Here is a 15,695-nt window from a genome sequence, read left to right on the forward strand (position 1 = left end):
ACAAACCGTGTCAAAAAGTGGAGGGAGGCAGGCAAAACGTTAGAAGTGACCACCCTAAGTCTGCCAGGTCTTACACTTACCATAAAACTCACACGCAGGGGAGTATGTTTATGCGCTTCTGTGGGGGATTCAATCCAAGCCGCTCAATCATGTAAGCCCCATCCAACAAGTTATTGGCAGCTGAGGAGCCAGGGAGACTATTGCACTACATTCCATCTATCAGTATGCATCCAGTGCTTAGTGTCTCTCAGATAGCGAGAAGGGTGTGTTACTATCAAACGGCAATTAAAGCACACATGCCAAGATGGTTCAGAACACTTTAGAGTCTTGTATTTTGCCGTTTTTCAAAAGTCTGACGTTTCAAGAGAAGAATGTCTATATAGCCTTGCCATTCAGTCTTGTTGCGGCCTGTTGCACTCCTCCAGCCTCCCCCTGAATAGCTTCCAAAGTAAACTATGAAGCAAATTACTCACAATGCCTTATCAAAGCCTCACGCGACTGGAAAGGCTCTAAAAGCCACAAAATTGAAGAATCTGACCCATGTGACAGGAAGGCAAAGGGAAGTTCTCATAAAGGAAGTTCACCTAGAGGCCTCTTCAAGGAAATCAGAGGGGCTATATGAAAATGTTAATCTTCAAGCAACCCATTTGGCATCTGTTCCTGCCAGCCCCAGAATTTCAAGACTACAAGACTCCGTGATGCCACAGACTTTAGGAGCATTAGTACCATTGACGGCTATGGAGCAGAGAAGCTCCATCCTTAACAGTCAGGCAAGATTCTCTGGTGCTACTACTGATCTCCTTTTGCATTCCGTTCATGCTGCTGACCATTCAAAAGAGAAGCCCCCATATCCCTTGTTTTCAATCAGCAAATCTAATGGGGCTGAGAAAGAGAGGATTATACCCGTATCCAATGGGTTATCAAGCAATTTGTCCACACAAGTGCAATATCAGGCGACCCTTCAGAGAGGGATCTGTCGCATTCTTCCCCGGGCTTAACGTTTGATAGCTAATTTAACCCTATGCAGGCCTCCGCCGACTTGTCTATTGCTCGAGTAGTGAACCTGTGATTTCTACTTCATCTAAGACACTGGACAATCTACTGGAAAAGCCATTGGTTGAAAATAACATCAATCAGTTTCTCAAAGAGGTATGTGATTTAAAAATCTCAGAGGAAGAGGCCCACAGAAGGACCAACGAACAGCAGGCACAGATTAACACTAGCATGTTACATCTTTCTTCTTTTGTTTCTCAGGCAAAGCAGACGGTTTCTGATCTGGAGGATGCGAACAACAAGCAGGAAACCGAGATATCACAGATACAAGCTGAGCTTGAGGAGCTTCACCTAAAACCAGACGAATCAGAAAACCGATCTAGAGACTTGAACCTAAGGTTTGTAGAAATACCTGAAGATTATGAAGCAACATCTACGGTGACTAAGGTGATCTCAGATCTTATTTATAAGCACATCCTTATAAATAATAAGGCAACAGCAAGTACTGACCTTAGCATCATGCTGGCTCACATGGTTCCAGCAGCAAGATCTTCAAACTCAAAATTCCGACGTATTATACTAGTGAATTTTGAGGATTTTAGGATCAAGGAGCAGATCTTTTTCAAGGCCATAAGAACTAAAACTTTCAACTCTGGGGACAATTCCTCCTTTCAGGTCTTTCCCGATATGTCTATAGTAGCTGTGTGGCATCGGAGACAGTTCATTAGCCTTATAGATGACTTTAAAAGGTTCGGGGCTCCGTAGTCCAGCTCTCAAAACTCAGGGTGCTCTATAAACGACAGGCCCACATCTTCCAAGGTGTTTAGTAGGTGAGGGACTTCCTGTTGTCGCTCAAGAGTAATAATGTAAACAGGGATTGTTGAAATAAGTCTTAAGGCCTATGAAAAATGTTGCATGCATAATCGCCACTTAGTGTTGACTGTGGGGGGGCGGACGGACGGTTACAGTGTGCTCAACACAATGCTTTTTTGTGAATTTCGTTTGTTTTTTCCCCCCAGCCTATTTGCTATTCCTCTGGGATGCAGGTTCCAGAAGTGCTAGGTCAGTGCACTCCAGCTTAGGGTTTGGGGGAGTGATGAGAAGATCAGATTACCGCCTTGCAGGGACTTTATGATCTTTTGATCACGCTTCTGGGCCTTCTGATGTTGGAGGTGATTTTAATATAGTACAAGATATAAAGCTTGACACATCTCGTAAAAATACGTCTCAAAACAAGCCAATGGCCTCATGCTTTCTGATTAAAATATATTTGTGATTTGGCTTTTCAGGACCCTTGGAGACTCAATCCCTTGCAGGCCCAAGAATTTACTTGTTTTTTCTAAAAGGTTTAATTCGGCCTCAAGGATTTACTTTTTCCTAGTTTCTCACCAGTGGAATAGGAGTGACTCAAGCATACTATCTAACCCCTTTTCAGAAGATTTGGTTCCATTGGTCCAATTGACTTTGCCAACGCAACAGATCGAGAGGCCCAGGTGGTCTCTAGCTTAGTCCTTATAGATGGATGAGGACTGGATTGCAGCGTTAAGACTATTGGTTACAGAGTTTCTGGACAGAAATGCTGGATCCATTTCAATCTTTGCAATATGGGAGTCATGTAAAGTGTTCATTAGAGGGAAAGCCGTTTTCTATAGAGCAGAACTAAATAAGTTAAGGAAAGAAAAGACCGCTATGCTCCAGCAAGAGCTCGATCAAGACATGCATGCCCACCAGTTTTTATATGATCAAACCTCAGGGGCCAGAATCAAGGAAGCCAGGTCCAACCTACGAGACCATTTTTTTTTATCCTAGGAGGTAGTTAACGAAAGTACATGCTTTCAACAATATTGTAAAGAAAACAATCGTGTGGGGAGGTTCTTGGCTTGGTCCATGAAAAAGAGACAAAATGCATCAATCATCAAAGTCATATTTGATGAGGCCCAGAGGCTTATTGTCAACCAATTCGATGAAATACGGAATGTTTTCGTAGCACGTTATACCATACTTTATACTCCAACAATAGTGGTTCATGTGCACCACGTAAAAGGATGTTTAAATCTAGTAACTACACCCAGTCTTAGTGATGAGCTTCAGGCACCTCTATTACTCCCAGTTAGGGTACAGGAAGTAATTGAGGCCATTCTCCTAATGGAAAGGCTTGTGATGAAGATGGACTCCCTGCAGAATTAAATAAAGCTGTTACAGAACAGATTGCTGAGACCCTAGTTTCCCTATTCAGTGCAATGCTCGAGGGCCAAGAAGTTCCCAGTTCCTTTGCTAGGGCGGTGATAGTCAAATTTCTCAAGAAGGGCAGACCAGTTAGCCTCCTTAATGATGATTACAAGTTACTTATGAAAATGTGGGCTGCCTGAATCACTCTGCTGGTTCAGGGCCTCGTTCTTAAAGACCAGTCTGGGTTTTTTCCAGAGGGACTATCTCCACCAATACTAACTTTCTGCTCCAGGCCATAGACTATTTTCCCACAAATAAAATCAAGGCTGCAGTAGTTATGCTTGATGCTGAGAAAGCAGTTGACCTTGTGTAATAAGAGGCCACATATATTATTAGACCTGTCATCCTTGATGTGGTCTTCCCCCATACCTTTTGCCTTCATCTTTCCTGTTTTCTGAATCTCCTTTGTGTTGGCGCTAGCACTCTGTGCCCTTTGCCACAGCAAACCAGTGCTAAGGTACGCTCTCCTTGAAATATGGTACACTCAGCCTACCCAAGAATGGCACATATAATATATTTGTAAGTCCCTAGTAAATTGGTGATACATGTACCTAGGGTCTGTAAATTAAAAGCTACCAGTGGGCCCGCAGAAACCATTGTGCCACCCATGTAAGGGCCCTTTAACACAGGCCTTAGACATGCTTTTGCAGCCTGTTTGCAGTTTTAAAGTTCCAATTTAACCTAGCAAAATAAACATTTTGTCCAACCTAAACCATCCTGCTTACAACATATGTCACCCCTAAGGAGTGCCCTAAACAGCCCATAGGGCAGGGTGCATTGTACTTAAAATGTAGGGCATGTGTTTTTAAGTTTTTCATGTCCTGGTAATGAAAAACTCCTATATTCGTTTTTCACTACTGTAGGACCTATATCTCTAATTAGATGGCATTGGTTACCTTATTACACTCAATATGTTATAATAAATTGTTATAAATTGTATTTGTATAGCGCTTACTACCCCTGATGAGGCATTGAATTGCTTTACGGTATGTAGCACGCTACCCAGAGCCTAGTTAGTGGTCAGTCAATTGGTTATTGGGGTTAGTTTTGCATGCTGTGCGGGCGCTTGATTCATTTCATGTGTTTATTAGAGGGGGCTACGGGAGGCACAATTACTGGCTGGAATTAATATTGTTATGGCTTCCAACGAGCTTCAAAGGCAGATAGGCATGATATTTTTTGAGTAACCTTTATACATATGAGGGAGGAAGGCAGAAGGTAGAAAGAAGCAGAGGTTGATTGAAAAGTGATGGAATGTCAGTTTTTCATGCAGGATTTTAAGGGTTATAACAAGTTAAGTTTTACTTGCATATTGTGAATGTAAACCTTTTGAAAGAATCAATTTCATTCAAAGACACTTCTAACAGTAAAAAAAGAAGCACAGTGTGACAAATAAGAGCCTCTTTTTACATAAGCACTACACCATATTTATTACTATACTTTAAAGTATAGGAGTTTATGCAAATGATATACACCATAAACAATATATTATAAACGATGTTTGTAAACATCCACCAACTTAAAAATCTAACAAGGCAATTAATATAGACACTTTGCAGTAACCATTAGTATATTCAGTGCCATGTTTGTCACCCATTCAATATCTGGTTTGGAAGGTGCCGCCCCCTTCATTAGCCTGAACAACAAGTGATGGATGGAATGCTGAACATTGTCAAACACTCACCCCCAGTCATAGATCTGGGTTTAATCCATCGTTTTTTTGCTCACCATGCCACCCCAGTTTGGACCCAGCCATATGCAAATCAGTCTTGACCCTGTTCCTCATGGGAACAGTCCAGCCCGAACTGCTAAGCCAGGTCCTCACTGGACCGGAAACAAGCATCCTGGGACCGGTTTCAGGGTTTCACCCCTCATCAGCCAGGCTAGCTTGAATCCAGTGGCATGGGAAGCACGGGACCCACGTCTGGGCATACCCTTCCCACTTAGGGCGACAAAGCAAAAACAACAAGTGATGGACGGAATGCTGAACATTGTCAAACACTCACCCCCAGTCATAGATCTGGGTTTAATCCATTGTTTTTTTGCTCACCATGCCACCCCAGTTTGGACCCAGCCATATGCAAATCAGTCTTGACCCTGTTCCTCATGGGAACAGTCCAGCCCGAACTGCTAAGCCAGGTCCTCACTGGACCGGAAACAAGCATCCTGGGACCGATTTCAGGGTTTCACCCCTCATCAGCCAGGCTAGCTTGAATCCAGTGGCATGGGAAGCACGGGACCCACGTCTGGGCATACCCTTCCCACTTAGGGCGACAAAGCAAAAACAACAAGTGATGGACGGAAACCGGTCCCAGGATGCTTGTTTCCAGTCAAGGGAAGACCTGGCCTAGCAGTTCGGGCTGGACTGTTCCCATGGGGAACAGGGTCAAGACTGATTTGCATATGGCTGGGTCCAAACTGGAATGGCATGGGCAGCAAAAAAACGATGGATTTAGGCCCAGATCCCTGTACTGGGGGTGAATGTTTGACAATGTTCAGCATTCCGTCCATCACTTGTTGTTTTTGCTTTGTCGCCCTAAGTGGGAAGGGTATGCCCAGACGTGGGTCCCGTGCTTCCCATGCCACTGGATTCAAGCTAGCCTGGCTGATGAGGGGTGAAACCCCGAAACCGGTCCCAGGATGCTTGTTTCCAGTCCAGGGAAGACCTGGCCTAGCAGTTCGGGCTGGACTGTTCCCATGGGGATCAGGGTCAAGACTGAGTTGCATATGGCTGGGTCCAAACTGGAATGGCATGGGCAGCAAAAAAACGATGGATTTAGGCCCAGATCACTGTACTGGGGGTGAATGTTTGACAATGTTCAGCATTCCGTCCATCACTTGTTGTTTTTGCCCTTCATTAGCCTGAGCCTGAAGAGAACCCCCACAGAACAGACACCATGTGAAGCAGAGTGGATGTGTCTGGGGTCACCTTCTACTACGATTCGCCTTGCCTCGTAATGGAACACACCTGGCCCTAACTGCGAACATTTGATTGGAAACAAATAGGAATATCAAGTTTGGACTCAATTAAATTGTAATTTAAAGACCTCTTTACCAGTAAAGTCAGATTTTAAGTCACAATTCTGAAAATGCCACTTTTAGGAAGTTAATATGCCAGCTAGGGAATCATTTAAAGGTATACACTCTAAGTAAAAATGAATTGTCTGTCTCAAATGGTGACAAATAGAATTAATTCTAAGGTAAAGTATGAAATGAATAAACATCTGACTGAATCATATAGGATTCATGTGTACACAAAACAAATGTATTGAAAATATCTTGTTTATAAAACTGATTGTGTTGAACAAATGATACAAGAAAAAATAAATCTAAATACATTAATCATGTGCATATCGTATATAAAGTTGATATTTCTAGACCATTGATTAATGTATTAAAATTCCACTCTTTATGATTATGGAACTAGTCCATTTCATAGAACAGTTGATTCAAGGATGATGATCCATTTATAAGAAAGACGTGGAAGCAGAGTTGATGTTTCATTCCCCAGTATCAACACTGGACCAACTTCAATACCACAATAGTTACAGAAGTTTTAAGTTGAATCTAAAAGACAAATAAATTAGGTTTTAAGTGTGTTAGCCTTGCTCAGGTGTTTTGACTCAACAGCCTAAACCAATTAGAAGACAGCTGTCAAAATCCTGCTTGCAGGCTTGTAAATATTTTGGATTACGTTCCTTGAGCCATCAAATAATTTCTTCAAAAAGTGTTTAACAAGTGGGTTACTTGATAAGCTGCTTTGCCTGATCAATTCTAATTTCTTCTCATTGATTTCTAACTGGTGGTGTGGCCCCTGTTTATATGTCCCCCATTTACTGAAAACATCTTCACACTTCTTTATATTGAGACAACTTGTCTATGAGTTTGTAAATTACCCTTTCATAGGCACCCATCGCAGGCATATCTTCCAAATAGCCACACAGTATAGGTATTGTTATGGTATTCCAGTAACTTAATATCCTCATCTTAGCAATTGCCAGTGTTGTGGTGACCTATCTATGGTATGCTAGAGATTTGGTATCTGTGGTGTCATGCAGATGTGCCATTTCCTCTGTGAGGGCCAATGGCCTGTCCAGCACCCCTTCATGGTGTTCCAAATTTGATGCCAGTAGATCTGTATTTTGGGACATTCTTAAAGAATGTGTACAGTGTTGGTCCCCTCCATTCCGCATCTCTAACAACGTGAATGCAGGAGAAGTTTAGCTTCACATAGTCATGTAGGGGTCCAGTGCCAAAATGATAATATGTTAAAATAGCTATACTTTTAACGTGCTTCTCTCACCCCTTGTTATGTTCCTCCAGCAATGTCCAACCTTTGTCTGTGAATTGTATGTGTAATCAACTATTCCTCCAATTTCAGAGGGAACTGGAATTCTCGTATGAAAAGGTCAAGTTGATGAGAATCAAGTACATTCCTGATATTGTACCTGTTACTTTTCATTCTTGGCGTGGTCTCACTTTACTTTTTGCCTCTGTTTCCCAGGTCGTTGATGTGTGCTGGACCCCTACTCTGGGCACTTTACCACTGCTAACCAGTGCTAAACAAAATGTGTATGCAATGGTTGACGCATGATTGCCATATTTGATTTATTAGTAAGCTCCTAGTAAAGTGCACTAGAGGTGCCCAGGCTCTGTAAATCAAATGCTACTAGTGGGCCTGCTGCACGGGCTGTGCCACCCACATCAGTAGCTCTGTAATCATGTCTCAGACCTGCCACTGCAGTGTCTGTGTGTGCAGTTTTAAACTGTAAATTCGACTTGGCATGTGTACCCACTTGCCAGGCCTAAACCTTCCCTTTTCTTACGTGTCAGACACCCCTAAGGTAGGCCCTAGGTAGCCCGAAGGGCAGGGTGCAGTGTATGGTTAAGGTAGGACATATAGTAATGTGTTTTAAATGTCCTGACCGTGAAATATTGTTAAATTTGTTTTTCACTGTTGCAAGGCCTGTCCCTCTCACAGGCTAACATGGGGGCTACCTTTAAATACGATTAACGTGTAGATTCCCTTTGGGAGCGGATAGATGTGAAGTTTGGGGTCTCTGAGCTCACAATTTAAAAATACATCTTTTAGTAAAGTTGATTTTAAGATTGTGTGTTTGAAAATGCCACTTTTAGAAAGTGAGCATTTTCTTGCTTAAACCATTTCTGTGACTCTGCCGGTTTGTGGATTCCCTGTCTGGGTCAGTTTGACAGTTGGGCTGGTTGTACCTCTCACTAGACAGTGAGACAATGGGAGCAGGGGTGTAGTCTGCATTTCTTGATGAGCCATCTGTGCTTGGAGGAAGGAGATGAGTGGTCACTTACACCTGAAAGGGCTGTTCCTGCCCTCACACAATGCAGTCTCCAACCCCCTGGTGTGTCTGGGACCTGGCCTGGGCAAGGCAGCATTTCACAAACAAGAGAGACTTTTTTTTTTTTAAGTAAGCCTACTTCAAAGGGCAAATTGGGTATAAGAAGGGCACCCAGAACCACATACTTTAGAGCACTTCTGGAAATCAAGAGGAACCTCTGCCTGGAGAAGAGCTGAGGAAGAAGAGCTGCCCTGCCTGTGACTGTGCTTTGTGGAGCTATCCTGCAGTTGCTGCTTTTGCCTGTGCAAGGGGACAAAGACTAGACTTTGTGGTATATTCCTGCTTGAGAAGAACTCTCCAAGGGCTTGAATTAGAACTTGCCTCCTGTTATTGAAGTCTCAGGGACAGCAAATACTTCTCTCTGCCAGCACCTGGAGCCTCTGCTGAGACTCCTACCCTGCCAAGTGATGCCAATCCAGTTCCTGGGACCCTAAAAGGAGAAGCTGGCAGCCCAAGAGAGAAATCCACGCACAGACCGCCATGCGGGGAAAAGATCAACGTGCTGCCGGCTTGGCGGTTGAAAATCGACATTCGCCTGCAACGCGGCCGGAAGACCGATACCCGCGGCTGGAGAAATGACGCACAGCTTCGCTGACTGAGGCTGGTGAGATCGCAACCTGTGTCGTGTGGTTTTCGGATCATCGTGCAGCTGGATTTCTGACGCAAACACCGCTGGGTGTGTAAAAATGACAGAAGACCTGCCTGGACCCGAGAGTGCTGACCGGAACGACACATCGCTCTCCTGCGGAGAGAGAAAAAATGATGCCCGCCGACCCGACTAAAAGAGAAATGACGTAAGGTCTCGCTTGTGAGTGATATCGACGCATCGCAAGCCCTTTTTGACACACACTCGCCTGTGCGGAGGTATTTTAGATGCACCCAAGTTACATTTTCACGCTAACCGCGTTCGCGTTGTGTTTAAAAATGAAGACTCTTTTGCATTTTTTGTGATAACTTGACTTGTGTATTGTGGATTTTTGTCATTTTGGTCTTGTTTGTTTAGATAAATGTTGTTAGAAATTGGGTCTTTGGTTGGCAGTCAGGTTACCCCCTGTCCAAGCAAGGACCCTCACTCTAGTCAGGGTAAGTAACACACAATCCAAATTATCCTGTGCCCACCCTCTGGTAGCTTGGCACTGAGCAGTCAGGCTTAACTTAGAAGGCAATGTGTAAAGTATTTGTGCAATAAATCATACAATAACACAATATAGCACCACAAAAATACACCACACAGTGTTTAGAAAAATATATAATATTTATCTGGATATTTGCAGGTCAAAACGATAAAGGATGCAATAAGAAAATGTAAAGATGTCACTGAAGAGTGATATAAAGTGTCTTAAGTCTTTTAAAAGCAAACAAAGTCTCTTTCAAGCACAAAGTACCTGGTTTGCGTGAACAATCTCCGCAAAGGGCCTCAGAGGAGGAGAAGCGGGGAAACAAAGGGGTGTGCGTCGATTTCTCGGGCCACACACGGTGGATGCGTTGTTTAGTTTCCATGCAGGGAATTTTCGCCGCATAAGGAGTCCAGGTGCAAGAGAGAAGCCTTTTTGGTCCTGAGACTTCAGGGAACAGGAGGCAAGCTCCATCAAGCCCTTGTAGAGCACTTCTTCACCACAGCCAGGGAGCAGCAAGGCAGCAGGGCAACAGCAAGGCAGCAGTCCTTCAGAGAAAGCAGTCAGGTGAGTCATTTGGGCAGCCAGGCAGTTTTTCTTGGCAGGATGCAGGTTCTGGTTACAAGTTTCTTCTCCAGGAAGTGTCTGAGGTGGTAGGGCAGAGGCCCTGATTTTATAACCAAATGTGCCTTTGAAGTGGGGGAGACTTCAAAGAGTGTCTTAGAAGTGCACCTTTCAGTTCAGTCCTGTCTGCCAGGGTCCCAGTAGGGGGTGTGACAGTCCTTTGTGTGAGAGCAGGTCCTCCACCCTCCCAGCCCAGCCCAGCCCAGGAAGACCCTTTCAAAATGCAGATGTATGCAAGTGAGACTGAGTATCCTGTGTTTGGGGTGTGTCTGAGTGAATGCACAAGGAGCTGTCAACTAAACCCAGCCTGATGTGGATTGTAAGGCACAGAAAGATTTAAGTGCAGGTAAATGCTCACTTTCTAAAAGTGGCGTTTCTAAAATAGTAATATTAAATCCAACTTCACCAGTCAGCAGGATTTTGTATTCCCATTCTGGCTATACTAAATATGACCCTACTTTTTTCAGATCAGCAGCTACCACTTCAGCAATGTATGAGGGCAGACCCAATGTTAGCCTATGAAGGGATCAGGCCTCACAGTAGTGTAAAAACTAATTTAGGGGTTTTACACTACCAGGACATGTAAACTACACAGGTACATGTCCTGACTTTTAACCACACAGCACCCTGCCCCATGGGTTATCTAGGGCACACCTTAGGGGTGACTTATATGTAGAAAAAGGGGAGTTTTAGGCTTGGCAAGTACTTTTAAATGCCAAGTCTAATTGACAGTGAAACTAAACACACAGGCCTTGCAATGGCAGGCCTGAGACAAGGTTAAGGGGATACTTAAGTGGGTGGCACAATCAGTGCTGTAGGCCCACTAGTAGCATTTAATCTACAAGCCCTGGGCACATATAGTGCCTTCTACTAGGGACTTATAAGTAAATTAAATAGTCCAATTGGGTATGATCCAATGTTACCATGTTTAAAGGGAGAGAGCATAGGCACTTTAGCACTGGTTAGCAGTCTAAAAAACAGCAAAAACAGTATCTCAAAAGTGGAGGGAGGGAGGCAGGCAAAAAGTTAGGGGTGACCACCCTAAGGCTGTCAGGTCTAACAAATATTCTCTATTTTTATAAAGCTGTGATGTCATTTTGTAGTGTTTTCATTAAGTTACTGTGTGTTGGTACAAATACTTTACACCTAGCACTCTGAAGTTAAGCCTACTGCTCGTGCCAAGCTACCAAGGGGGTAAGAAGGGGTTAGATGAGGGTGATTCTATTTTACCCTGACTAGAGTGAGGGTCCTTGCTTGGACGGGGGTAACCTGTCTGCCAACCAAAGACCCCGTTTCTAACAGTACTCCTAATTTATTTCCATGTAAGTAGGTCTTGAAGAGTGGGATAATTTGTCGAAGTGTACAGCGTGTCCCAGTTTGGCCTGTAGAGCACACACTATTTGAGTAAACCTCCAGTATCCTGGCATTGGTAAATCATATTTCTTTCATAACTCAGGGAAAAATGTATCAAACCTTCATTGAATAGGTCATCAATATAACTTATCTTGGGTCCAGAGGGGCCAGCTAACTTCCTCCCCACCTATTCTGAAATTCCATTTCACCATTGTGGTGCCTTATAGCGTAGGAGGTCAGGTATGTGCATTAGTTTGTGGGCTTGTTGCCATCACTCATTATCGTGGCCTTTTCTTTATGGTAAGATTGATCCCAAATAAACTGTTAATGATGCCATTTTGTAGGCATGGACTGAAATTTTGAGGAACTGAAAGTAATATATTTTTTGTCATAAACTTCATGCTTTTCTTGCCTCTGTTTTTAACATGGCAATGTTGTAAATGTAATTTCGAGACCTTTACTTATTTCTGTCTGACTTACCAGACTTACTAGAGTGTATGTTCTTTATCTGTGAGAAAGTATATTCTTAATTCATGTTCAGTCAATCACTAGTCACAATAAAGGACAGTTTGAATGAGCTCACTTCCATCCTCAATGTCTGTGCTGCTTTAACTAGGTGGTTACACAAGAAACATGGTATTCAGGTTTGCAGTAGTAGTCTGATGCTGACGGGGATTTATTAAAAGAATTCATTAGGCCGCTGTAAACCTACTGGGTTTAACGTTCTTGTCTCGCCAAACCAGCTCGTTTGAGCATGTGAACATTTTTTACCATGAAAAGTTTTCAGGCTCTTTGTTTCCAGTTGGTCTCTTGATTGCCCAAGTAATATGCTTGTCACAGTTTTGTGGGGATTGCAATAATTGTGGCATCACTTGCTCTCAATCGTTTTGTGTGTGATTTGAATTTAAGCAATGAAGATCCCTTTGATGCCAGGATGAAAGCTTTAAGGTTTCCCATCATTTTCCCATCATTTCCCATCATCCATAAGCAAAGGAAGTGACACCATTGGAACTCCTATCATCCACTTACACAGGAAGTGACATCACTGACTTTCCCATCATCCATATCAACAGGAAGAGCCATCACTGGTTTTCCCACCAAAACGATCTTTAAAAGAAGCTATACAAGAGGACTTCATTTTCCATCACTCATCAGCACATGAACTGACATCACTGACTTTCCCATCATCCTTTCTGGACAGGAAGCGACATTACTGGTTATCTTATCAAAACTGTTTGTAAAAGTAGAAGCCAAGTAAGAGAACTTTGGGCCAGATGTAGCAAGCCGTTTGCATGGCGCAAACTGCGAAAAACGTAGTTTGCGCCATGCAAGCGGCCTCACGCGATGCTCATTCCCAAATTGTGAGTCGGTACCGTCTCGCAATTTGGGAATGCGTCTCGCCAATAGGAAGGGGTGTTCCCTTCCTATTTGCGACTCGCATCACAATTCAGAGTTGCTTTGTGACCGCAAATGCGGTCTCAAACCAACTCGCAGTTACCACCAGTGTCACACTAGTGGTAACACATTCTCAAAAGGGAAGGGGTCCCCATGGGACCCCTTCCCCTTTGTGAATGTCGACATAAATATTTTTTCAGAGCAGGCAGTGGTCCTGTGGACCACTGCCTACTCTGAAAAAAACGAAACCAAATGGTTTCAGATTTTTTTTCATTTTGCAACTCGTTTTCCTTTAAGGAAAACGGGCTGCAAAATGAAAAAAAAAAAAAAACTGCTTTATTTAAAAAGCAGTCACAGACATGGAGGTCTGCTGACTACAGCAGGCCACCATCCCTGTGAGTTCAGGGACTCGCTATGGGGTCGCAAAATGTGACCCACCTCATAAATATTGATGAGGTGGGTCTTTGCGACCGCATAGCGATTCGCAGAAGGTGTCTGAGACACCATTCTGCATCCGTTTTTGCGACTTGCACATTGCGAGTCGCTCAGACTCGCAATTTGCAAGTCGCAAAAACTGATTTTGATACATCTGGCCCTTCATTTCCTACCTCCCATTAGCAAAGAAGGTGACATAACAGAACCTTGCACTTCTCCTCCTTCCCAAGACCTGTTTAATGGCAGCTGCAATACAGAGCCAAAGCGGGCAAGCCAAAGGGAAATCCGCCCCCGCACCTGTCTTCATCTGGACCGCGTCCAGCACCAGGAACCCAGATCTGGTCACCGCCCAGGTATACTTTGCAGCACTCTTTAGGTTGCTATACCCTGGATGCCATTCCCCCAACTGCTGCAGTGCCACGCCTTACACCACGGTACAAGCTTCACCTGCATTCACTGCCAGTTCTCCATCAGCCAAACCACCCACCACACGCAAATATTAACAACACCCTCAACACCACCTGCCAGCACACACCCCATACAAGCACCAATAACGCCTACACCCCCACACTGCACCATGAGCCACAGCAAACCAACACGTCAACACCCACTCACATGCATGCTTCTCACACACGATCACTAAGCAAACACACAACCGAAGCATGGGACCTACTGAATATCAATGTACCCGACATCCTCTTTATCACAGAGACCAGACTCAAACCTTCTTTGGCTCCTGACATCGCCACTGCAAACCCAGTGGGCTGCAAGATCATTTGAAGGGGCTGCTTTCACAAACCAGGAGGAGGACTCGCTATAATCTACAAGGAATCTATCAAATGCACAACTTCCACAAAATCCACAGAGAACCCCACCCCATTCATGGAACACTTGCAGTTCAAGCTGCAAATGTCTGAAATCTTCACCCTGAAGAGAATCCTCGCCTACGGACCACCCGGACCACAAGCCACCTTTACCAACTTCACCACCAACTTCCTCGCTCTGCTAACCATTGACTTCAGAACCTACATTCTCCTTGATGACCTCAACTCTCACCTGGAAGACCAAAGAGACCCTGCTCTACAGCACTCCTTAAAGGTTTGAGAAACATGGGACCCACACAGCTCGTCCCAAAACAAACACACACCATAGGACACACAATGGACCTTATCTTCACCACAAGCGACAGCATCAAATGCAGCTGCACTATACTGCTCACATGGAGACACTTCATCACCCACTTCCAAATCAACACACATTAAGTCAACCTCCCTACCAGCATTCAGCATTCCAAGCTGCCGCTGGGTAAAACAAATCACAGAAGAAGACTGTGCCCTTCGAATGGATCAACCTAGCCCTGCAGACAGCCTTGACAAGGATATCAGAAACTTCTACAACTGTATCAAGAACTGCGCGGAGGCCCTCACACTCATTAAGTGAAGTCCCACAAGGATTAGCCCTCAGCCCTCCTCCCACCTTTCAACATATACATGACACCACTCTCCAACATCATCCAATCACAGCACATCAGTCATCTCCTACATCGATGACACCCAACTCATCCTCTCCTTGATGGGCAAAATAACCAGAGCCAGCGTCACCAATGCATGACCATGCTAGCAGACTGGATGAAAACCAACTGTCTGCAGATCAACTCCAACAAGACTGAATTTCTGGTCTTCGGCAACAAGACTTCCCCATGGGTCTCCACCTGGTAGCCATCAGACGTAGGACCAACAACCACAGATCGTGGAAGAAATCTTTGGATCATTCAAAATGACAAGCTTAACATGACAGCTCAAGTCAATGCAGTGTGCACCTTCTAATTCCACATCTAATGCGTGTTGCGAAAAAATCTTCAAATGGTTGCATCAGAACACCAAATGGACCATCACACGGCCACTCATCAACAACAGACTGAACTACAGCAACACTATCTATGCTGGACTTTCCAAACAACTCCTACACAGACTCTAGGCCATATATAATGCCACTGCAAGACTCCTACTCTACCTCCCATGCCTCACCTACATCATATCACTCCTCAGGAAGCTTCACTGGCTCCCTATTCACAAGCGCTGCCAATTCAAAGTTCTGATGCACATATTCTAAGCCCTACACATCACAGGACCAAATACCTAAATAGTTGCCTACACTTTAATCAACTTACCTGACACTT

General features: G+C 44.1%; 1 protein-coding gene across 1 annotated transcript in view; it reads left to right on the plus strand.

Moving 5' to 3' along the window:
- The window catches only part of LOC138262057 (serum paraoxonase/arylesterase 2-like), a 197,773-nt gene that overhangs the window by 96,443 nt on the left and 85,635 nt on the right, over positions 1 to 15,695 (plus strand). The gene's annotated exons all lie outside the window — the stretch shown is intronic.

The sequence above is a fragment of the Pleurodeles waltl genome, chromosome 10, assembly GCF_031143425.1.
Source record: "Pleurodeles waltl isolate 20211129_DDA chromosome 10, aPleWal1.hap1.20221129, whole genome shotgun sequence".
NCBI lineage: Eukaryota > Metazoa > Chordata > Amphibia > Caudata > Salamandridae > Pleurodeles > Pleurodeles waltl.